Source organism: Salmo salar, chromosome 19 (genome assembly GCF_965601325.2).
Source record: "Salmo salar chromosome 19, fSalSal1, whole genome shotgun sequence".
NCBI lineage: Eukaryota > Metazoa > Chordata > Actinopteri > Salmoniformes > Salmonidae > Salmo > Salmo salar.
In genome coordinates this window covers 87,525,001-87,547,500 of record NC_138309.1, presented here as the reverse complement: position 1 = coordinate 87,547,500, position 22,500 = coordinate 87,525,001, and the positions used below count along the sequence as shown (strand labels likewise).

General features: G+C 46.5%; 1 protein-coding gene and 2 long non-coding RNA genes across 7 annotated transcripts in view; all 3 read left to right on the top strand.

Moving 5' to 3' along the window:
• Positions 1–22,500, top strand: part of stau2 (staufen double-stranded RNA binding protein 2) — a 334,020-nt gene that overhangs the window by 23,152 nt on the left and 288,368 nt on the right. The gene's annotated exons all lie outside the window — the stretch shown is intronic.
• On the top strand, positions 7,178–9,370 carry LOC145862336 (uncharacterized). Of its 3 annotated transcripts, XR_014381718.1 has the most exons (5): positions 7,178–7,834; positions 7,928–8,200; positions 8,263–8,414; positions 8,474–9,062; positions 9,342–9,370. It is a non-coding gene; the product is annotated as an uncharacterized LOC145862336 (long non-coding RNA). The 3 variants fall into 3 exon arrangements; XR_014381716.1 differs by having other exon boundaries at positions 7,180–7,834; positions 8,263–9,062; XR_014381717.1 differs by having other exon boundaries at positions 7,182–7,834; positions 8,353–9,062.
• LOC145862337 (uncharacterized) lies at positions 9,382–10,877 on the top strand. 3 transcript variants are annotated; one of them, XR_014381720.1, is made up of 4 exons: positions 9,382–10,206; positions 10,300–10,544; positions 10,604–10,696; positions 10,759–10,877. It is a non-coding gene; the product is annotated as an uncharacterized LOC145862337 (long non-coding RNA). The 3 variants fall into 3 exon arrangements; XR_014381721.1 differs by having other exon boundaries at positions 10,821–10,875; XR_014381719.1 differs by having other exon boundaries at positions 10,604–10,877.

The window sequence follows — 22,500 nt, the reverse complement described above, 5'->3', positions numbered from 1 at the left end:
AAGAAGCAGGGGATGGTGAGAGAGAGAAGAAGCAGGGGATGGTGAGAGAGAGAAGAAGCAGGGGATGGTGAGAGAGAGAAGAAGCAGGGGATGGTGAGAGAGAGAAGAAGCAGGGAATGGTGAGAGAGAGAAGAAGCAGGGGATGGTGAGAGAGAGAAGAAGCAGGGGATGGTGAGAGAGAGAAGAAGCAGGGAATGGTGAGAGAGAGAAGAAGCAGGGGATGGTAAGAGAGAGAAGAAGCAGGGGATGGTGAGAGAGAAGAAGCAGGGGATGGTGAGAGAGAGAAGAAGCAGGGGATGGTGAGAGAGAGAAGAAGCAGGGGATGGTGAGAGAGAAGAAGCAGGGGATGGTAAGAGAGAGAAGAAGCAGGGGATGGTGAGAGAGAAGAAGCAGGGGATGGTAAGAGAGAGAAGAAGCAGGGGATGGTGAGAGAGAGAAGAAGCAGGGGATGGTGAGAGAGAGAAGAAGCAGGGGATGGTAAGAGAGAGAAGAAGCAGGGGATGGTGAGAGAGAGAAGAAGCAGGGGATGGTGAGAGAGAGAAGAAGCAGGGGATGGTGAGAGAGAGATGAAGCAGGGGATGGTGAGAGAGAGAAGAAGCAGGGTGTGGTGAGAGAGAGAAGAAGCAGGGGATGGTGAGAGAGAGATGAAGCAGGGGAGGTAAGAGAGAGAAGAAGCAGGGGATGGTGAGAGAGAGAAGAAGCAGGGGATGGTGAGAGAGAGATGAAGCAGGGGATGGTGAGAGAGAGAAGAAGCAGGGGATGGTGAGAGAGAGATGAAGCAGGGGATGGTGAGAGAGAGAAGAAGCAGGGGATGGTGAGAGAGAAGAAGCAGTGGATGGTGAGAGAGAGAAGAAGCAGTGGATGGTGAGAGAGAGAAGAAGCAGGGGTTGGTAAGAGAGGACAGGGAATGATCACCCCAATAATTACAGTGGGATATGCGTCAACAGCAACCTTGGGAAAATCCTCTGCATTATCATTAACAGCAGACTCGTACATTTCCTCAGTGAAAACAATGTACTGAGCAAATGTCAAATTGGCTTTTTACCAAATTACCGTACGACAGACCACGTATTCACCCTGCACACCCTAATTGACAAACAAACCAAAAGAAAGGCAAAGTCTTCTCATGCTTTGTTGATTTAAAAAAAGCTTTTGACTCCATTTGGTCTGAGGGTCTGCTATACAAATGGATGGAAAGCAGCATTGGGGGGAAATAACATACGACCTTGTAAAATACATGTTAAAATTGGCAAAAAACACACACATTTCTTCCCACAGGGCCGTGGGGTGAGACAGGGATGCAGCTTAAACCCCACCCTCTTCAACATATATATCAATGAATTGGCGAGGGCACTAGAACGGTCTGCAGCACCCGGCCCTCACCCTGCTAGAATCTGAAGTCAAATGTCTACTGTTTGCTGATGATCTGGTGCTTCTGTCCCCAACCAAGGAGGACCTACAGCAGCACCTAGATCTTCTGTACAGATTCTGTCAGACCTGGAACCTGACAGTAAATCTCAGTAAGACAAAAATAATGGTGTTCCGTTAAATTCTACAACCTGGAGAAGAGTCCCCTAAGCAAGCTGGGGCTCTGTTCATAAACACAAACAGACCCCACAGAGCCCCAGGACAGCAACACAATTAGACCCAACCACATTATGAGAAAACAGAAATATAATTACTTGACACATTGGAAAGAATTAACAAAACAACAGAGCAAACTAGAATGCTATTTGTCCCTAAACAGAGAGACACAGTGGCAGAATACCTGACCACTGTGACTGACCCAAACTTAAGGAAAGCTTTGGCTATGTACAGACTCAGTGAGCATAGCCTTGCTATTGATAAAGACCGCCGTAGGCAGACCTGACTCTCAAGAGAAGACAGGCTATGTGCACACCGCCCTCAAAATGAGGTGTAAACTGAGCTGCACTTCCTAACCTCCTGTCAAATGTATGACCATATTAGAGACACATATTTCCCTCAGATTACACAGATCCACAAAGAATTAGAAAACAAATCCAATTTGATAAACTCCCATATCTATTAGGTCAAATACCACAGTGTGCCATCACAGCAGCAAGATTTGTGACCTGTTGCCACAAGAAAAGGTCAACCAGTGAAGAACAAACACCATTGTAAATACAACCCATATTTATGTTTATTTATCTTCCCTTTTGTACTTTATCCATTTGTTTATTTAACCTTTCATTTGACATTTGTAATGTCTTTATTATTTTGGAGTGTAATGTTTACTGTTCATTTTTATTGTTTATTTCACTTTTGTATATTATCTACTTCACTTGCTTTGGCGATGTTAACATATGTTTGCCATGCCAATAAATTGAATTGAATTGAGAGAGAGAAGGAGAGGGGGATGATTAGTGAGAGGGGGATGATTAGTGAGAGGGGGATGATTAGTGAGAGGGGGATGATTAGTGAGAGGGGGATGATTAGTGAGAGACAGAGAGAGAGAGACCCACTAACGTGACGGTCAGATGCATCACAGGTCACTGATGCAGACGGGGGGGTGATGGTCAATAAATCCTACTGTCATATTCTGATGTGATGGGTAAGAGCCGCGTCGACGGAGGGTGGAGGGTAAGAGCCGCGTCGACGGAGGGTGGAGGGTAAGAGCCGCGTCGACGGAGGGTGGAGGGTAAGAGCCGCGTCGACGGAGGGTGGAGGGTAAGAGCTTGTTGATGGAACACGGTATCATTAAGAGACCAGTCATATCCATAATCCATCAGCTTGATCAACACCATATAGAACAGTATTGGTTAATACAGAAAGGACCCTGATGGGGGGGGATGCTAATTAGGTGAAGCTGCTAATTCACAGTGGTCGTAATGAATCTCCTATATGCTTAATGTATCTGTGAATGGGCATCATTTCTCATCTGCTGTTTTCGCCCTCTTAATCAACGGGTCATGTCCTAACACTCAGAGAGAGAGAGAGAGAGAGTATTCAAGGTTCCCAAGCGTATCGAGACCAGATGCAGAAACATGATTTATTAATATAATAGGACTTGTTGGACAAGGAGAAATAATCATCCTAATTCAGAAGGTTTTCCTCTTAAGTTGTCAATAGTAGTAGGCCGGGAATTTAATAACTCTCTATTACAGCCGCCTGCATTGACGTCATAAAGAAACATGGTTTTATTATTGTACTGGTAGTGTCATTCTATCCTGGTGTCTCCACTGTCAATTGATTCTGATGAGTCATTCCGGAGCTTCCACAGCGTCGTCGTCCCCCCCCCACCAGCGTTCCCTCCGGTGTTCCCAGCATTCCTTTCCCCCTCTGGGAGCCACGACGCCTGCTTCCTGCATTCCATCTGGGGCAGAATTTGAATGTCTTTTCCCTGGTGGAACACAGTAGAGTGGAGCAAATCCATACCTCCATCTTTACTTCCCTCCATCTTTCCTTCCTTCCATCCCTCCATCCTTCCATCCCTCCTTCCATCCCTCCATCCTTCCATCCCTCCTCCTTCCATCCCTCCTTCTATCCCTCCATCCTTCCATCCCTCCTCCTTCCATCCCTCCTTCTATCCCTCCATCCTTCCATCCCTCCTCCTTCCATCCTTCTATCCCTCCATCCTTCCATCCCTCCTCCTTCCATCCCTCCATCCTTCCATCCCTCCTCCTTCCATCCTTCCATCCCTCTATCCTTCCATCCCTCTATCCTTCCTTCCATCCCTCCATCCTTCCATCCCTCCATCCTTCCATCCCTCTATCCTTCCTTCCATCCCTCCATCCTTCCATCCCTCCTCCTTCCATCCTTCCATCCCTCTATCCTTCCATCCCTCTATCCTTCCTTCCATCCTTCCTTCCTTCCATCCCTCCTCCTTCTATCCTTCCATCCCTCTATCCTTCCATCCCTCCTCCTTCCATCCCTCTATCCTTCCATCCCTCTATCCTTCCTTCCATCCCTCTATCCCTCCATCCTTCCATCCCTCCTTCCTTCCATCCCTCCATCCTTCCATCCCTCCTTCCTTCCATTCCTCCTTCCTTCCATCCGTCCATCCCTCCTAGCTGATTTGGGTATGATCGTAACATTATGTCAGCTGGCCTAACATCCTGTGTAATGGTCCTACAGGTGCTCTCTACAGTCCCATGACATTTCCTGCTCATATCTGATCCTTCTAAATACAAAACTGGGGCTGCTTCCAAATTGACACCCTATTCCTTATGGGCTCTGGTCGTGCAAAGTAGTGCACTGTATAGGGAATAGGTTGGTGATTTGGGACGTGGCCTGTCGTTTGCGGGCGTGCGGTTATTCCGTCTTTTCCCCGGTTGGGTGAAAAAAAAACGTAGCTGAACAGTGGAGGGGTTAGCCTCCTTTACGGACCGAGGATCCATGACGCTGTCCGCAGCGCCAGGCGTATCTGGGAAGGTGTGCGTCATCAGATCGTAGTGATCTATAGAAGAGGTAGTGGGAACCGGGCCAGATAAACGGACCCGGTTTCACAGAGAGTTCCGTTACGGTATTCCGTTATTCACCGCGCTGGAATGTTTACTTTAACGTTGCTGACCTTTCCCATTCCACATGGCAGAGCCGGTATTGTTTCAGACAGATAACATCATATCTCTCTGTGTTGTTTTATCCTGTCGCAGGTAGAATGATTATGATATTGTAGTCTTTGTACCTGGAGATGGTTGTTGATATGAAAGCCATCAAAGAAGTATCCAGCGCTTCTATTTTCCCTTCTGATGCTTACGCTTTTGACTCGACAACAATGGTGTTTTTTTTTTTTTTTCTTCTATAATCTTTCGCTCAGCCGCTTTGCCTTTTTATTTATAACGTCAGAGATCGCCAGAAAGGATTCCTAGTCCCGCTGTAATGAAGTTTACCCCAGCAGGTTATAAAAGCACATGAAATGACCACTGAAGCCCTTCTCTAAGGGATGATTAGGAAATCCTTGTAGATGAAGCCTTCATAAAAGTTGATACTTTTATAAATCTTGCATTGTATGAAGTGTTATCATCTCATCTTGACCAATGAGAAGAGAATCAGAGTCCCCCCCCCCCCCCCCCCTGATTGTGTCATCATGGATAGACGTGTTGAATCAGTCGTACGTAACAAGATTCAACAACTGAGACATAAACTGAACAAGTTCCACAGACATGTGACTAACAGAAATGGAACAATGTGTCCCTGAACAAAGGGGGGGTCAATATCAAAAGTAACAGTCAGTATCTGATGTGGCCACCAGCTGCATTAAGTACTGCAGTACATCTCCTCATGGACTGCACCAGATTTGCCAGTTCTTGCTGTGAGATGTTACCCCACTCTTCCACCAAGGCACCTGCAAGTTCCCGGACATTTCTGGGGGGAATGGCCCTAGCCCTCACCCTCCGATCCAACAGGTCCGAGACATGCTCAATGGGATTGAGATCCGGGCTTTTCGCTGGCCATGGCAGAACACTGACATTCCTGTCTTGCAGGAAATCACGCACAGAACGAGCAGTATGGCTGGTGGCATTGTCATGCTGGAGGGTCATGTCAGGATGAGCCTGCAGGAAGGGTACCACATGAGGGAGGAGGATGTCTTCCCTGTAACGCACAGCGTTGCGATTGCCTGCAATGACAACAAGCTCAGTCCGATGATGCTGTGACACACCGCCCCAGAGCATGACGGACCCTCCACCTCCAAATCGATCCCGCTCCAGAGTACAGGCCTCGGTGTAACGCTCATTCCTTCGACGATAAACGCGAATCCGACCATCACCCCTGGTGAGACAAAACCGCGACTCGTCAGAGAAGAGGACTTTTTGCCAGTCCTGTCTGGTCCAGCGACGGTGGGTTTGTACCCATAGGCGACGTTGTTGCCGGTGATGTCTGGTGAGGACCTGCCTTACAACAGGCCTACAAGCCCTCAGTCCAGCCTCTCTCAGCCTATTGCGGACAGTCTGAGCACTGATGGAGGGATTGTGCGTTCCTGGTGTAACTCGGGCAGTTGTTGTTGCCATCCTGTACCTGTCCTGCAGGTGTGATGTTCGGATGTACCGATCCTGTGCAGGTGTTGTTACACGTGGTCTGCCACTGCGAGGACGATCAGCTGTCTGTCCTGTCTCCCTGTAGCGCTGTCTTAGGCGTCTCACAGTACGGACATTGCAATTCATTGCCCTGGCCACATCTGCGGTCCTCAAGCCTCCTTGCAGCATGCCTAAGGCACGTTCACACAGATGAGCAGGGACCCTGGGCATCTTTCTTTTGGTGTTTTACAGAGTCAGTAGAAAGGCCTCTTTAGTGTCCTAATTTTTCATAACTGTGACCTTAATTGCCTACCGTCTGTAAGCTGTTAGTGTCTTAACGACCGTTCCACAGGTGCATGTTCATTAATTGTTTATGGTTCATTGAACAAGAATGGGAAACAGTGTTTAAACCCTTTACAATGAAGTTTCCTCTGCTCTCTGTATGTTTTTCCTCAGTTTCCTCTACTCTCTGTTTTCCTCAGTTTCCTCTACTCTCTGTATGTTCCCACAGTTTCCTCTACTCTCTGAATGTTTCCTCTACTCTCTGTGTGTGTTTCTCAGTTTCCTCTACTCTCTGTTTTTCTCAGTTTCCTCTACTCTCTGTATGTTCCCACAGTTTCCTCTACTCTCTGTGTGTTCCCACAGTTTCCTCTACTCTCTGTATGTTCACTCAGTTTCCTCTGCCCTCTGTGTTCTCAGTTTCCTCTACTCTCTGTGTGTTTCCCATAGCTGGTCTATAGAAACACACCGACCAGAAGTAGGTACAGTTAATTATGGTCATTGTAGTTAGTTTACTGCAGAAAATGTGGTAATTATGTTGAATATTGGTCTGTTGGAAACTACAACTCCCTACTACATCACAGTTCAGGCTGGATCTGATTTATCTCTAGAGAAACTACAACTCCCTACTACATCACACAGTTCAGGCTGGATCTGATTTATCTCTAGAGAAACTACAACTCCCTACTACATCACACAGTTCAGGCTGGATCTGATTTATCTCTAGAGAAACTACAACTCCCTACTACATCACACAGTTCAGTCTGGATCTGATTTATCTCTAGAGAAACTACAACTCCCTACTACATCACACAGTTCAGACTGGATCTGATTTATCTCTAGAGAAACTACAACTCCCTACTACATCACACAGTTCAGGCTGGATCTGATTTATCTCTAGAGAAACTACAATTCCCTACTACATCACACAGTTCAGACTGGGTCTGATTTATCTCTAGAGAAACTACAACTCCCTACTACATCACACAGTTCAGACTGGGTCTGATTTATCTCTAGAGAAACTACAACTCCCTACTACATCACACAGTTCAGACTGGATCTGATTTATCTCTAGAGAAACTACAACTCCCTACTACATCACACAGTTCAGACTGGATCTGATTTATCTCTAGAGAAACTACAACTCCCTACAACATCACAGTTCAGGCTAAATCTGATTTATCTCTAGAGAAACTACAACTCCCTACAACATCACAGTTCAGGCTAAATCTGATTTATCTCTAGCGAAACTACGCAGTGAGCTATCAGAAAGAAAAAAGAAAAGAACTAAATGGAATTCAAGTAGCTGTTTTTGTAAAGTGATGAATCGCTCAGCACTATCCTCTGATCGGCTGTTTTGGGTCCTGGGTGGTGTACAGGCCTATGGTTGGTCCTGACTCTGGGCCTGTACGTTGGACGATCTAGGTGTAGTGTAGCCAATAGGAGGAGGGTCTAGGTGGAGTGTAGCCAATAGGAGGAGGGTCTAGGTATAGTGTAGCCAATAGGAGGAGGGTCTAGGTGTAGTGTAGCCAATAGGAGGAGGGTCTAGGTGTAGTGTAGCCAATAGGAGGAGGGTCTAGGTGGAGTGTAGCCAATAGGAGGAGGGTCTAGGTATAGTGTAGCCAATAGGAGGAGGGTCTAGGTGGAGTGTAGCCAATAGGAGGAGGGTCTAGGTATAGTGTAGCCAATAGGAGGAGGGTCTAGGTATAGTGTAGCCAATAGGAGGAGGGCCTAGGAGTGTAGCCAATAGGAGGAGGGTCTAGGTGGAGTGTAGCCAATAGGAGGAGGGTCTAGGTGGAGTGTAGCCAATAGGAGGAGGGTCTAGGTGTAGTGTAGCCAATAGGAGGAGGGTCTAGGTATAGTGTAGCCAGGAGGAGGGTCTAGGTATAGTGTAGCCAATAGGAGGAGGGTCTAGGTGTAGTGTAGCCAATAGGAGGAGGGTCTAGGTGGAGTGTAGCCAATAGGAGGAGGGTCTAGGTGGAGTGTAGCCAATAGGAGGAGGGTCTAGGTGTAGTGTAGCCAATAGGAGGAGGGTCTAGGTATAGTGTAGCCAATAGGAGGAGGGTCTAGGTGTAGTGTAGCCAGGAGGAGGGTCTAGGTATAGTGTAGCCAATAGGAGGAGGGTCTAGGTATAGTGTAGCCAATAGGAGGAGGGTCTAGGTATAGTGTAGCCAGGAGGAGGGTCTAGGTATAGTGTAGCCAATAGGAGGAGGGTCTAGGTGTAGTGTAGCCAATAGGAGGAGGGTCTAGGTATAGTGTAGCCAATAGGAGGAGGGTCTAGGTATAGTGTAGCCAATAGGAGGAGGGTCTAGGTATAGTGTAGCCAATAGGAGGAGGGTCTAGGTATAGTGTAGCCAATAGGAGGAGGGTCTAGGTATAGTGTAGCCAATAGGAGGAGGGTCTAGGTGTAGTGTAGCCAATAGGAGGAGGGTCTAGGTATAGTGTAGCCAATAGGAGGAGGGTCTAGGTATAGTGTAGCCAATAGGAGGAGGGTCTAGGTATAGTGTAGCCAATAGGAGGAGGGTCTAGGTGTAGTGTAGCCAATAGGAGGAGGGTCTAGGTATAGTGTAGCCAATAGGAGGAGGGTCTAGGTATAGTGTAGCCAATAGGAGGAGGGTCTAGGTATAGTGTAGCCAATAGGAGGAGGGTCTAGGTATAGTGTAGCCAATAGGAGGAGGGTCTAGGTGTAGTGTAGCCAATAGGAGGAGGGTCTAGGTATAGTGTAGCCAATAGGAGGAGGGTCTAGGTATAGTGTAGCCAATAGGAGGAGGGTCTAGGTATAGTGTAGCCAATAGGAGGAGGGTCTAGGTGGAGTGTAGCCAATAGGAGGAGGGTCTAGGTATAGTGTAGCCAATAGGAGGAGGGTCTAGGTGGAGTGTAGCCAATAGGAGGAGGGTCTAGGTGGAGTGTAGCCAATAGGAGGAGGGTCTAGGTGGAGTGTAGCCAATAGGAGGAGGGCCTAGGTATAGTGTAGCCAATAGGAGGAGGGTCTAGGTGGAGTGTAGCCAATAGGAGGAGGGTCTAGGTGGAGTGTAGCCAATAGGAGGAGGGTCTAGGTGGAGTGTAGCCAATAGGAGGAGGGTCTAGGTGTAGTGTAGCCAATAGGAGGAGGGTCTAGGTGTAGTGTAGCCAACAGGAGGAGGGTCTAGCTATAGTGTAGCCAATAGGAGGAGGGTCTAGGTGGAGTGTAGCCAATAGGAGGAGGGTCTAGGTATAGTGTAGCCAATAGGAGGGTCTAGGTATAGTGTAGCCAATAGGAGGAGGGTCTAGGTATAGTGTAGCCAATAGGAGGAGGGTCTAGGTATAGTGTAGCCAATAGGAGGAGGGTCTAGGTATAGTGTAGCCAATAGGAGGAGGGTCTAGGTGGAGTGTAGCCAATAGGAGGAGGGTCTAGGTATAGTGTAGCCAATAGGAGGAGGGTCTAGGTATAGTGTAGCCAATAGGAGGAGGGTCTAGGTGTAGTGTAGCCAATAGGAGGAGGGTCTAGGTATAGTGTAGCCAATAGGAGGAGGGTCTAGGTATAGTGTAGCCAATAGCAGGAGGGTCTAGGTATAGTGTAGCCAATAGGAGGAGGGTCTAGGTGTAGTGTAGCCAATAGGAGGAGGGTCTAGGTATAGTGTAGCCAATAGGAGGAGGGTCTAGGTATAGTGTAGCCAATAGGAGGAGGGTCTAGGTGGAGTGTAGCCAATAGGAGGAGGGTCTAGGTGGAGTGTAGCCAATAGGAGGAGGGTCTAGGTGGAGTGTAGCCAATAGGAGGAGGGTCTAGGTATAGTGTAGCCAATAGGAGGAGGGTCTAGGTATAGTGTAGCCAATAGGAGGAGGGTCTAGGTGGAGTGTAGCCAATAGGAGGAGGGTCTAGGTATAGTGTAGCCAACAGGAGGAGGGTCTAGGTATAGTGTAGCCAATAGGAGGAGGGTCTAGGTGTAGTGTAGCCAATAGGAGGAGGGTCTAGGTGGAGTGTAGCCAATAGGAGGAGGGTCTAGGTATAGTGTAGCCAATAGGAGGAGGGTCTAGGTGGAGTGTAGCCAATAGGAGGAGGGTCTAGGTATAGTGTAGCCAATAGGAGGAGGGTCTAGGTATAGTGTAGCCAATAGGAGGAGGGTCTAGGTATAGTGTAGCCAATAGGAGGAGGGTCTAGGTGTAGTGTAGCCAATAGGAGGAGGGTCTAGGTATAGTGTAGCCAATAGGAGGAGGGTCTAGGTATAGTGTAGCCAGGAGGAGGGTCTAGGTATAGTGTAGCCAATAGGAGGAGGGTCTAGGTGTAGTGTAGCCAATAGGAGGAGGGTCTAGGTGGAGTGTAGCCAGGAGGAGGGTCTAGGTATAGTGTAGCCAATAGGAGGAGGGTCTAGGTGTAGTGTAGCCAATAGGAGGAGGGTCTAGGTATAGTGTAGCCAATAGGAGGAGGGTCTAGGTATAGTGTAGCCAATAGGAGGAGGGTCTAGGTGGAGTGTAGCCAATAGGAGGAGGGTCTAGGTATAGTGTAGCCAATAGGAGGAGGGTCTAGGTGTAGTGTAGCCAATAGGAGGAGGGTCTAGGTGTAGTGTAGCCAATAGGAGGAGGGTCTAGGTGTAGTGTAGCCAATAGGAGGAGGGTCTAGGTATAGTGTAGCCAATAGGAGGAGGGTCTAGGTAGTAGTGTAGCCAATAGGAGGAGGGTCTAGGTATGGAGTGTAGCCAATAGGAGGAGGGTCTAGGTGATAGTGTAGCCAATCAGGAGGAGGGTCTAGGTGGAGTGTAGCCAATAGGAGGAGGGTCTAGGTGTAGTGTAGCCAATAGGAGGAGGGTCTAGGTGGAGTGTAGCCAATAGGAGGAGGGTCTAGGTATAGTGTAGCCAACAGGAGGAGGGTCTAGGTGTAGTGTAGCCAATAGGAGGAGGGTCTAGGTATAGTGTAGCCAATAGGAGGAGGGTCTAGGTGTAGTGTAGCCAATAGGAGGAGGGTCTAGGTGTAGTGTAGCCAATAGGAGGAGGGTCTAGGTATAGTGTAGCCAATAGGAGGAGGGTCTAGGTATAGTGTAGCCAATAGGAGGAGGGTCTAGGTATAGTGTAGCCAATAGGAGGAGGGTCTAGGTGTAGTGTAGCCAATAGGAGGAGGGTCTAGGTGGAGTGTAGCCAATAGGAGGAGGGTCTAGGTATAGTGTAGCCAATAGGAGGAGGGTATAGGTATAGTGTAGCCAACAGGAGGAGGGTCTAGGTATAGTGTAGCCAATAGGAGGAGGGTCTAGGTATAGTGTAGCCAATAGGAGGAGGGTCTAGGTATAGTGTAGCCAATAGGAGGAGGGTCTAGGTATAGTGTAGCCAATAGGAGGAGGGTCTAGGTATAGTGTAGCCAATAGGAGGAGGGTCTAGGTGTAGTGTAGCCAATAGGAGGGTCTAGGTATAGTGTAGCCAATAGGAGGAGGGTCTAGGTATAGTGTAGCCAATAGGAGGAGGGTCTAGGTATAGTGTAGCCAATAGGAGGAGGGTCTAAGTATAGTGTAGCCAATAGGAGGAGGGTCTAGGTATAGTGTAGCCAACAGGAGGAGGGTCTAGGTGTAGTGTAGCCAATAGGAGGAGGGTCTAGGTGTAGTGTAGCCAATAGGAGGAGGGTCTAGGTGTAGTGTAGCCAATAGGAGGAGGGTCTAGGTGTAGTGTAGCCAATAGGAGGGTCTAGGTATAGTCACTACTTTAGAGCAGGCCCCATGGGGGTTATTTGGGAATGGTGAACGAACAGTGAAAGAGATTTAATTTTCAATCGTACCACATCTTGACCTATCGTGTGTTGTCTGTGACTGTGTGTCTGCGTGTCCTGCTGTCTCCTACAATGCCCTTGGAGCTGTCTTTTTCAGAGCAGCTCATTTCTCTTAAAATACCTTCCCCCCGTTCAAAGCTTTGTGTGTCAAATTATTAGTCTGCTTGCCCTCCCGTTGGTCTACAGGAAGACGTCATAGATCTGGAATTCGTGTAAGAAGCGTCACCGCTTTTCCGTGTTAGTGGGTCAGTGTGGACTGTAAAAATTATTTATCGTTAACTTCATTATCGTCATCAGTCAGTGGTTCTGTGTGGGAGAGTATATTGTGATGGGTAGCTTCCTTTACAGATTCATAAAATGAGTCTCTCTTTTTCCTCTCTTCTGTCCTCTCCCTACACACACACACACACACACACACACACACACACACACACACACACCTCTGTGTTATCGTCCACTTTTGAGTTGAATCGGAAGCAACAGACTTGTAAGTGCAGGAACTGTGAGGTTTTACCAGAAATCATATATTTTTAAAAAACATTTTAATCTAATGACTAGTCCTTTTTTTTTTTTTTGATTTCTCAACTTTCTTGGAAAAGTGACGTTCACAGTAAAGTCAACATGTTTCTCACCACCACCACACGCTTCAACCAGCTTCAACCAGCTTCAACCAGCTTCAACCAGCTTCAACCAGAACTTGGTTCTGTTTGTGACTGTTGACGTGATGCAAGTCCCGCCTCTCCCATCTCCTCATTGGTTGTTAGGAGCGTATACCCACGTCCCATCTCCTCATTGGTTGTTAGGAGCGTATACCCACGTCCCATCTCCTCATTGGTTGTTAGGAGCATATACCCACGTGCCATCTCCTCATTGGTTGTTAGGAGCATATACCCCACGTGCCATCTCCTCATTGGTTGTTAGGAGCATATACCCCACGTGCCATCTCCTCATTGGTTGTTAGGAGCATATACCCCACGTGCCATCTCCTCATTGGTTGTTAGGAGCATATACCCACGTGCCATCTCCTCATTGGTTGTTAGGAGCATGTACCCACGTGCCGTCTCCTCATTGGTTGTTAGGAGCATGTACCCACGTGCCGTCTCCTCATTGGTTGTTAGGAGCATATACCCACGTGGGTGATTGATAGATGAACTGAGGTCCGCTACTCCAGTCCAGTTGGTGGTGGTAATGCACCTTAAAGTTGGTTGCCAACCGCCATATAAAGTACAAAGAAGAAGAAGATGAAGCTTGAAGGAGGAGAGATTACTAGAAACAAACTCAGTTCACCCTTTTGTCAGTGGATTGATTCATTGTCGGAGTAGAGGACCTTGTGCATTTCAGGTAAAATAACAACCCAATGTTTAAATCCCATGACAAATTAGCTAGCAACAGCAAGCTAGCTAGCCATAAATGTTTAATGTTTTTTTGACCTGTCGCGAAAATTCGTATAGTTGGTTTAAGAGTTAGTTTTGATATTTCAACCTGTGTGTCCAGATCGCGTCTGGTGTGGGACGGACAAAATCGACATGGCGCACGATGGTGCACAAGTGCGTCTGGTTGGGTCATCATGTAACAATCTTCCTGCATGTTTATGTACCAAGAATGCTGTAGCTGTAGACTTGAGTCATTCAGACAGAATGTGCATCGTTATTTCATCTTTCTTCCCTCACTCTTCTTCTTGTTAGATATTATCTACACTGCCGTTCAAAAGTTTGGGTGTCACTTTGAAATGTCTTTGTTTTTGAAAGAAAAGCACTTTTTTTTTTTTTTGTCCATTTTAAAATAACATCAAATTAATCAGAAATACAGTGTAGACATTGTTAATGTTGTAAATCACTATTGTAGCTGGAAACGGCTGATTTTTTTTTTTAATGGAATATCTACATAGGCGTACAGAGGCCCATTATCAGCAACCATCACTCCTGTGTTCCAATGGCACGTTGTGTTAGCTAATCCAAGTTTATCTTTTTAAAAGGCTAATTGATCATTAGAAAACCCTTTTGCAATTATGTTAGCACAGCTGACAACTGTTGTTCTGATTAAAGAAGCAATAAAACTGTCCTTCTTTAGACTAGTTGAGTATCTGGAGCATCAGCATTTGTGGGTTCGATTACATGCTCAAAATGGCCAGAAACAAAGACCTTTCTTCTGAAACTCGTCAGTCTATTCTTGTTCTGAGAAATGAAGGTCAAAAGTAGTGCACTATATAGGGAATAGGGTGCCATTTGGGGCGAAGCTATAAAGTACAGAGGTTGGCAAACTGTCCTCCATGTTGGCACCAGATGTTCAAATGATCAAACCATTTTAGCTCCTGTTCAGTCCAATGTTATTGTCTTGGAACTTTTGTAGCCAACACGCTTGCCTAAATCTCAAATGTATTCTGAACCAAAAATATAAATGCAACATGGAACAATTTCAAAGGTTTTTACTGACTAATAGTTCACATAACGAAATCAGTCAATTGAAATAAAGGAATAGTCCCTAATCTATGGATTTCACAATCATCAGCAAGTTGTTTCTCAACCCAGGCAAGTTGCTATCGTCTTAATGAAAACAATAAAGCAGTGCCTTATAAACCCAATGCGCCCCAAATGGCACAAAAGTAGTGCACTACGTAGGGAATAGGGTCCCATAGGGCTCTGGTCAAAAGTAGTGCACTATGTAGGGAATAGGGTGCCATAGGGCTCGGGTCAAAAGTAGTGCACTACGAAGGGAATAGGGTCCCATAGGGCTCTGGTCAAAAGTAGTGCACTATGTAGGGAATAGGGTCCCATAGGGCTCTGGTCAAAAGTAGTGCACTACGAAGGGAATAGGGTCCCATAGGGCTCTGGTCAAAAGTAGTGCACTAGATAGGGAATAGAGAAACTTTTTGTTCGTATGGAATATATCGGAGATATTTTATTTCAGCTCATGAAACATGGGACCAACACTTTACATGTTGAGTTTCTACTTGTGTTCAGTGTAAACCCTGTTATCCTCTAGTTCTTTCTTATCAAAGGAATAACAGTCATATTGGTGTTCTGTCTGTCAGGGTTTATGAGATGGTACTTTCCTTCCACTAGCGAACTAGCAAACAGCAAGTATGACTAGTGCAATATGACAGGACCAGGCTGCGCGACCAGGCAGCGCGACCGGGCTGCGCGACCAGGCTGCCACCCGGCTGCACGACCAGGCTGCCACCCGGCTGCGCGACCAGGCTGCGCGTCCAGGCTGCGCGTCCAGGCTGCGGAGAGCCATACCATTATCAAAGGCTTTGTTGTGGTTTATCCTTGCTGACTGCATCTAGAGAGGGCTTTGACCTTCACTGCACTTTAATATCCAAGGTTGCTGTTTAGCAAAACAGTCCAGACTCAAGATGTCTGGTATCCGACTATCTGTTTCCGCTTACTAACCAGTTTCCAATAAATGCCTTTTGTAATTAGTAGAAAGTATTTTCTCAACCAAGCAGGTTGCCATAGTCTTAGTGAAAAAAAAACCCCACTGCTTTTATAAACCCTATACGTCCCAAATGGCACCCTATTCCCTATGTAGTGCACTACTTTTGACAAGAGCCCTATGGGACCCTATTCCCTACATAGTGCACTACTTTTGACCAGAGCCCTATGGGACCCTATTCCCTTCGTAGTGCACTACTTTTGACAAGAGCCCTATGGGACCCTATTCCCTTCGTAGTGCACTACTTTTGACCAGAGCCCTATGGGACCCTATTCCCTACATAGTGCACTACTTTTGACCAGAACTCTATGGGACCCTATTCCCTACATAGTGCACTACTTTTGACCAGAGCTCTATGGGACCCTATTCCCTACATAGTGCACTACTTTTGACCAGAGCCCTAGCCCAATGGGACCCTATTCCCTACACAGTGCACTAGTTTTGACCAGAGCCCTATGGGACCCTATTCCCTACGTAGTGCACTACTTTTGACCAGAGCCCTATGGGACCTGCTCAGAAGTAGTGCACTTTAATAAGGAATATGGCGTCATTTGAGACGCACCCACTGATATCACTGAGGATTTGGGCCGGGGCTCAGCTCTAGAGAGATTGACACAGTCCTCTGGTACTGTTTTAATGGGCATCACGGCAACCCCCTCCCCATGGGATCCATTTTGTGCCCTCCGTTCGTTAAACTGTGTGCACTTGCCATATCTTCATATGGTAGTGGAGTTTATTTCCCTTGGGCGCCATTACGTGCCCTCTGGTGTATTACATGATGCACCGCTGCCAAGACATGTCCTTCCTAAGACACGGCTGACTGGTGCTCTTGTAATATAATGGTTAGTGCAACAGATTGCCCAGGGGCGCCATTTTGTGCCCTTTGGTCCTCTACACTAGTGTTTCTTAAATCCTGGTCCAGGGGACCTAAAATAGGTGCACGTTTTAGTTTTTTGGCCTGGCACTACACACCTGATTTAACTTATCCACTCATCATTAAGACTTTGATGTGAATCAGGTCTGTTAGTGCTCGGGCCAAAACAAAAATGTGTAACCCTTTTTAGGTCCTGTGGACCAGGATTTAAGAAACACTAGTGTAGAGGACCAAAGGGCACAAAATGGCCTCCATTACAACAGCACCAGACAGAAATGAGAAACACTGCTTTACACATTCCAATTCCAGCTTTCTTTAATTATGTAGTGAAGAGGGTCAGTGCCACTAGACTGGCCATGGGGGGCCATTCCGTGCCCTATGGTAAACTGCTCACTGTCTCAGACACAACTCTCATCTTACTGGTCCAGTGGATGTACAGTAGCCTGGATTGATGTGCTGAGATTGGCAATATAGCTCACCTGGTGCCATTGTGTGTCCTCAGTTTCCCAGCTTATGGGTTGTAATACTGTAAAGCCAATTAGAAGGCAGTGGGTTGTGGAAACTGACGTCTAGAGCGAGAGAGACTGTGGAAACAGAGAGAGAGAGACTGTGGAAACAGAGAGAGAGAGACTGTGGAAACAGAGAGAGAGACTGGAAACTGAAAGAGGTACTGTGGAAACGGAAAGAGGTACTGTGGAAACTGTGGAAACAGAGAGACTGTGGAAACAGACAGACTGTGGAAACGGAGTGAGAGAGAGACTGGAAACAGAGAGACTGTGGAAACAGAGACACTGTGGAAACAGAGACTGTGGAAACTGAGAGAGAGACTGGAAACAGAGATATACTGTGGAAACTGAGCTCCACAGAGAGAGAGACTGTGGAAACTGAGATACTGTGGAAACTGAGGGAGATACTGTGGAAACTGAGGGAGATACTGTGGAAACTGAGGGAGATACTGTGGAAACTGAGGGAGATACTGTGGAAACTGAGGGAGATACTGTGGAAACTGAGAGAGATATACTGTGGAAACTGAGGGAGATACTGTGGAAACTGAGAGAGATATACTGTGGAAACTGAGGGAGAGACTGTGGAAACTGAGGGAGAGACTGTGGAAACTGAGAGAGATACTGTGGAAACTGAGATCCACAGAGAGAGACTGTGGAATCTGAAAGAGGTACTGTGGAAACTGAAAGAGGTACTGTGGAAACTGAAAGAGGTACTGTGGAAACTGAAAGAGGTACTGTGGAAACTGAGAGAGGTACTGTGGAAACTGAAAGAGGTACTGTGGAAACTGAAAGAGGTACTGTGGAAACTGAAAGAGGTACTGTGGAAACTGAAAGAGGTACTGTGGAAACAGATACACATAGAGAGAGACTGTGGAAACTGAGGGAGAGAGACTGTGGAAACTGAGATCCACAGAGACAGACTGTGCCTTCATGACTCAGTAAGGAGCCAAAGGAGGAGCGGGTCGGGTTGGGCCGAGGGTCGGGTTGGGCCGAGGGTCGGGTCAGGTCGTGTTGAGCTCGCTTGGCCCTGCCTGGGTGCACAACTTAACGTTGGACAGCTGCTGGGTTCTCTGAAGCCATAAAGGGGATGATTTAAAATGGGAGGTAGTAGAAGAAGTAATGCAACGTAGGTAGGCAGGGTTGTAATCATGTTTGGATTGAAACCATAAACATTTAATTAAATGTTCTGAAGCCTGAGGTTCGGTCTGCTGTGTTAGCAGGTACATACAGGGAGGGAGGGAGGGGGAAGGAGGGAGGGGGAGGGGGAAGGGGAGAGGGGGAGGGAGAGAGGGGAGAGGGGGAGGGAGGGAGGGGGGAGGGGGAGGGAGAGAGGGGAGAGGGAAGGGGAGAGAGGGGGAAGAGGGAGGGGGAGGGGGAAGAGGGAGGGGGAGGGGGAAGGGGAGAGGGGGGGGAGAGAGGGGGAAGGGGAGAGGGGGGGGGGGAGGGAGGTAGATCATGTAGATGGCACGGTGTCTGTAAAGACGATGACGATATCTGGTCAGGATGTAACTCCAGCTGAATGCAGTTGTCCCAAATGGCACCCTATTCCCTACGGCGTGCACTACTTTTGACCAGATTACTATGGGCTACTCTAATGTAAGTGCACTATATAAGGAATAGGGTGCCATTTGGGACAACTGCTATACACTACCTGCTGCTTGCAAACATAAGATACACTCTCCTGTGTTTCCATTTAAAGACCAAGGTGAGGAGCACTGCTCTGCCCGTCTGCAGATCTGCCTTTCATCCAAGACGGGCAGCAAAGCCCCTTGAAGTAATATTCTGGAATGATTATGATGTGATATGACTGAAATGCTGAATTGACTGAGATAAGGTATGGAATTCTTTGGAGGTCGAGGAACAAAGAAAGGGTCTTCTTCCTGCCTGTGTTTCTCCTACTAGCCCTGATAATGTTGTCGTTTTAATATGTTTTAAAACTAGGGGTTGCAAAGAGTCGGAAACTTTCCGGAAATTTTCCAATGGAGCCTTGGAATTTGGGGAATTTTGCTTAAATTCGTCAAAGAAAGTTAGTTTATAACAGTGAACCTTTTTTTGTGGGATATTTTGGTTAAACTACCCCCAATTCAATGGAATTGCAACCCTCTGCATGCACAGTGCATTCTTCCATCACGTGTACAGCTGATTCTCAAGATCTTGCACACTAATGAGATGCTATTGAGCCCACACTACTACACTGTCTGAGCCAAGGACTACATGCTTTCTGGTAAGTTTTGATTACAATACTGGGTGGGGTGAATATATTTTATTGCCTACAGCAAAGTATGTTTAAATCATTTCTAACTCGTTAACACTTTCTACTTGTTAGTTTTTGCTACCATGTGGGTTTTATCTTGCTTGAGCCTGCTAACTGAGGAGTGTTACTTCACCTGTTTCCATACATGTTTCATTTTAAAACATGTATCTTACGAAGGAGTTGTTTTAATCTAACTGCTTAACTATTTATCTGTACATGGTATTGTATTTTTTTATTTTTGACTCATATTTTTCTAATCTTTACAGGAAAATGCCACGGGCACTATCTGATGTGTGGAGACATTTCACTGCAGCTAATGTAGAAGGAAAAGCTGCCTACATGTGCTAATACTGGGCCAAATCATATGTGAAGAATGCAACAAAGATGCAGAAACATTTGGCCAAGTGCATAAAGTTCCCTCAGCGCTCACAACAAGCAACCTCTGACTAAAGTCCCTCTGCTTCTATTGGAGGTGAAAATGATGAATCAGACACCTTATCGATAGTAACAGATCACGGTCCTCCTGGAATCAGACGTGTTTTTTGGACTCAATGGAGGAACGTAGTCAGAGAAATGCTGATGAATGTCTTGCTCGAGCTGCGTATGCAACTGGTTCACCTCTGATGCTCACAGGCAATGTGTATTGGAAGAGATTTCTGAATGTTCTTCGCCCAGCATACACCCCTCCAACCAGACATGCTTTATCTACTCATTTGCTGGATGCAGAATTCAACAGAGTTCAAGTGAAGGTCAAGCAAATCATGGAGAAAGCAGACTGTATTGCAATCATCTCTGATGGGTGGTCGAATGTTCGTGGGCCAGGAATAATTAACTACATAATCTCCACCCCTCAACCAGTATTCTACAAGAGCACAGACACAAGGGACAACAGACACACCGGTCTCTACATTGCAGATGAGCTGAAGGCAGTAATCAATGACCTTGGACCACAGAAGGTATTTGCACTGGGGACAGACAATGCTGCGAACATGAAGGCTGCTTGGTCTAAAGTGGAGGAGTCCTACCCTCACATCACACCCATTGTCTGTGCTGCTCATGCATTGAATCTGCTCCTCAAGGACATCATGGCACTGAAAACAATGGATACACTCTACAAGAGAGCCAAGGAAATGGTTAGGTATGTGAAGGGTCATCAAGTTATAGCAGCTGTCTACCTCACCAAGCAAAGTGAGAAGAATAAGAGCACCACATTGAAGCTGCCCAGCAACACCTGTTGGGGTGGTGTTGTCATCATGTTTGACAGTCTCCTGGAGGGGGGAAGGAGTCTCTCCAAGAAATGGCCATATCACAGTCTGCCGATATGGACAGTCCCATCAAGAGGATCCTCCTGGATGATGTATTTTGGGAGAGAGTGGTAAGCAGCCTGAAACTCCTGAAACCAATAGCAGTAGCCATTGCACGGATTGAGGGAGACAATGCCATCCTGTCTGATGTTCAGACTCTGCTTGCAGATGTAAGAGAAGAAATCCGTACTGCCCTGCCCACTTCACTGTTGCTCCAAGCAGAGGAAACTGCAGTTCTGAAATACATCAAAAAGCATGAAGACTTCTGCCTGAAGCCCATACACGCCACAGCGTACATGTTGGACCCCAAGTATGCTGGCAAGAGCATCCTGTCTGGTGCGGAGATCAACAAGGCCTATGGCGTCATCACTACCGTGTCTCGCCACCTTGGCCTGGATGAGGGCAAGGTTCTTGGCAGTCTGGCGAAGTACACTTCCAAGCAAGGGCTTTAGGATGGAGATGTAATATGGCAGTCTGGTGAAGTACACTTCCAAGCAAGAGCTTTGGGATGGAGATGCAATATGGCAGTCGTGCCAACACATCTCATCAGCCACCTGGTGGAAGGGACTTTGTGGATCTGAGGCTCTTTCCCCTGTTGCCTCCATCATCCTCCAAATCCCACCAACATCAGCCGCCTCAGAGCGCAACTGGTCCTTGTTTGGGATTGGTGGCCATCCGGGCAAATTTGAGGCTTTTTGAGCCAGACAACGAGCCATCCTCAACAAGGTTGGAAAATGACAGTGAAGATGAGGCCTCAGAGTCTGATGTTCAAGAGGTGGACATTGAGGAGGTCCAGGGAGAAGACATGGAAGCCTGAGAGGAAGACAACCAAAGCTTTAGTTTCTAGACTATCATTTTACAGATGTTGAAAACGTTTTTTGTAGATGTGATGGATCATTGGGGATCATTCAATATTCCCCTTCTTTTGTTGTTCAGTGAAATCATCCCATGTGAAGAGTCAACTCATTTCATTAAAGTTCAATTCGTAATTAAATAGTTTATTTTATTTCTATTGGAAGGATTTAATCATTTGCAATTATGTCTACTTATGATAAGGTAAAATGTTTATTTTTCTGTCTCCATATGATATGGTAAATATATCCAATTCAAAAAACAAATACATTTAAATGGTAATAATATTAATTTGCATATATTTTTGTTAATTCCCATGTATTCCCATTAATTCCCACGGAAAGTTTCCACCTCTGAATATTCCCCAAAATGTGCAACCCTATTTAGAACACTGAGTGATGACTAACAACAATGAAGATACATTATCGTGGAACATAGAGGTGGAATGTTGCCATTTTAGAATGTTTAGAACACTGAGTGATGTCTAACAACAATGAAGATACATTATCGTGGAACATAGAGGTGGAATGTTGCCATTTTAGAATGTTTAGAACACTGAGTGATGTCTAACAACAATGAAGATACATTATCGTGGAACATAGAGGTGGAATGTTCCGTAATGGAATTAGAAGCCTGATTCTATAGAGGTGTTGTTGTTCTGTTGAAACAGCTGGGGTTCTTTTCTCCAGGGGCCTCATTTGTAATCGTTGTGTACATTTCACACTACATTTCTGAACAGTCTACGCACGTACAAAAATATTGATGTGTATAAATTTGGCATACGCCATACACACGCATGTTTTCCATTATAAAATCAGACCTGCCTTGGTATTGGCTCTGAGATTAAATGGGCTATGGTGTCACGCTCCTATCCTGCCTCGGTATTGGCTCTGAGATTAACTAGACTGTGATGTCACGCTCCTATCCTGCCTCGGTATTGGCTCTGAGATTAAATGGGCTATGATGTCACTCCTATCCTGCCTTGGTATTGGCTCTGAGATTAAATAGATTTATGATGTCACACTCCTATCCTGCCTCGGTATTTGCTCTGAGATTAAATAGATTTATGATGTCACACTCCTATCCTGCCTTGGTATTGGCTCTGAGATTAAATAGACTATGATGTCACACTCCTTTCCTGCCTCGGTATTGGCTCTGAGATTAAATGGGCTATGGTGTCACACTCCTATCCTGCCTCGGTATTGGCTCTGAGATTAAATAGACTGTGATGTCACGCTCCTATCCTGCCTCGGTATTGGCTGTGAGATTAACTAGACTGTGATGTCACGCTCC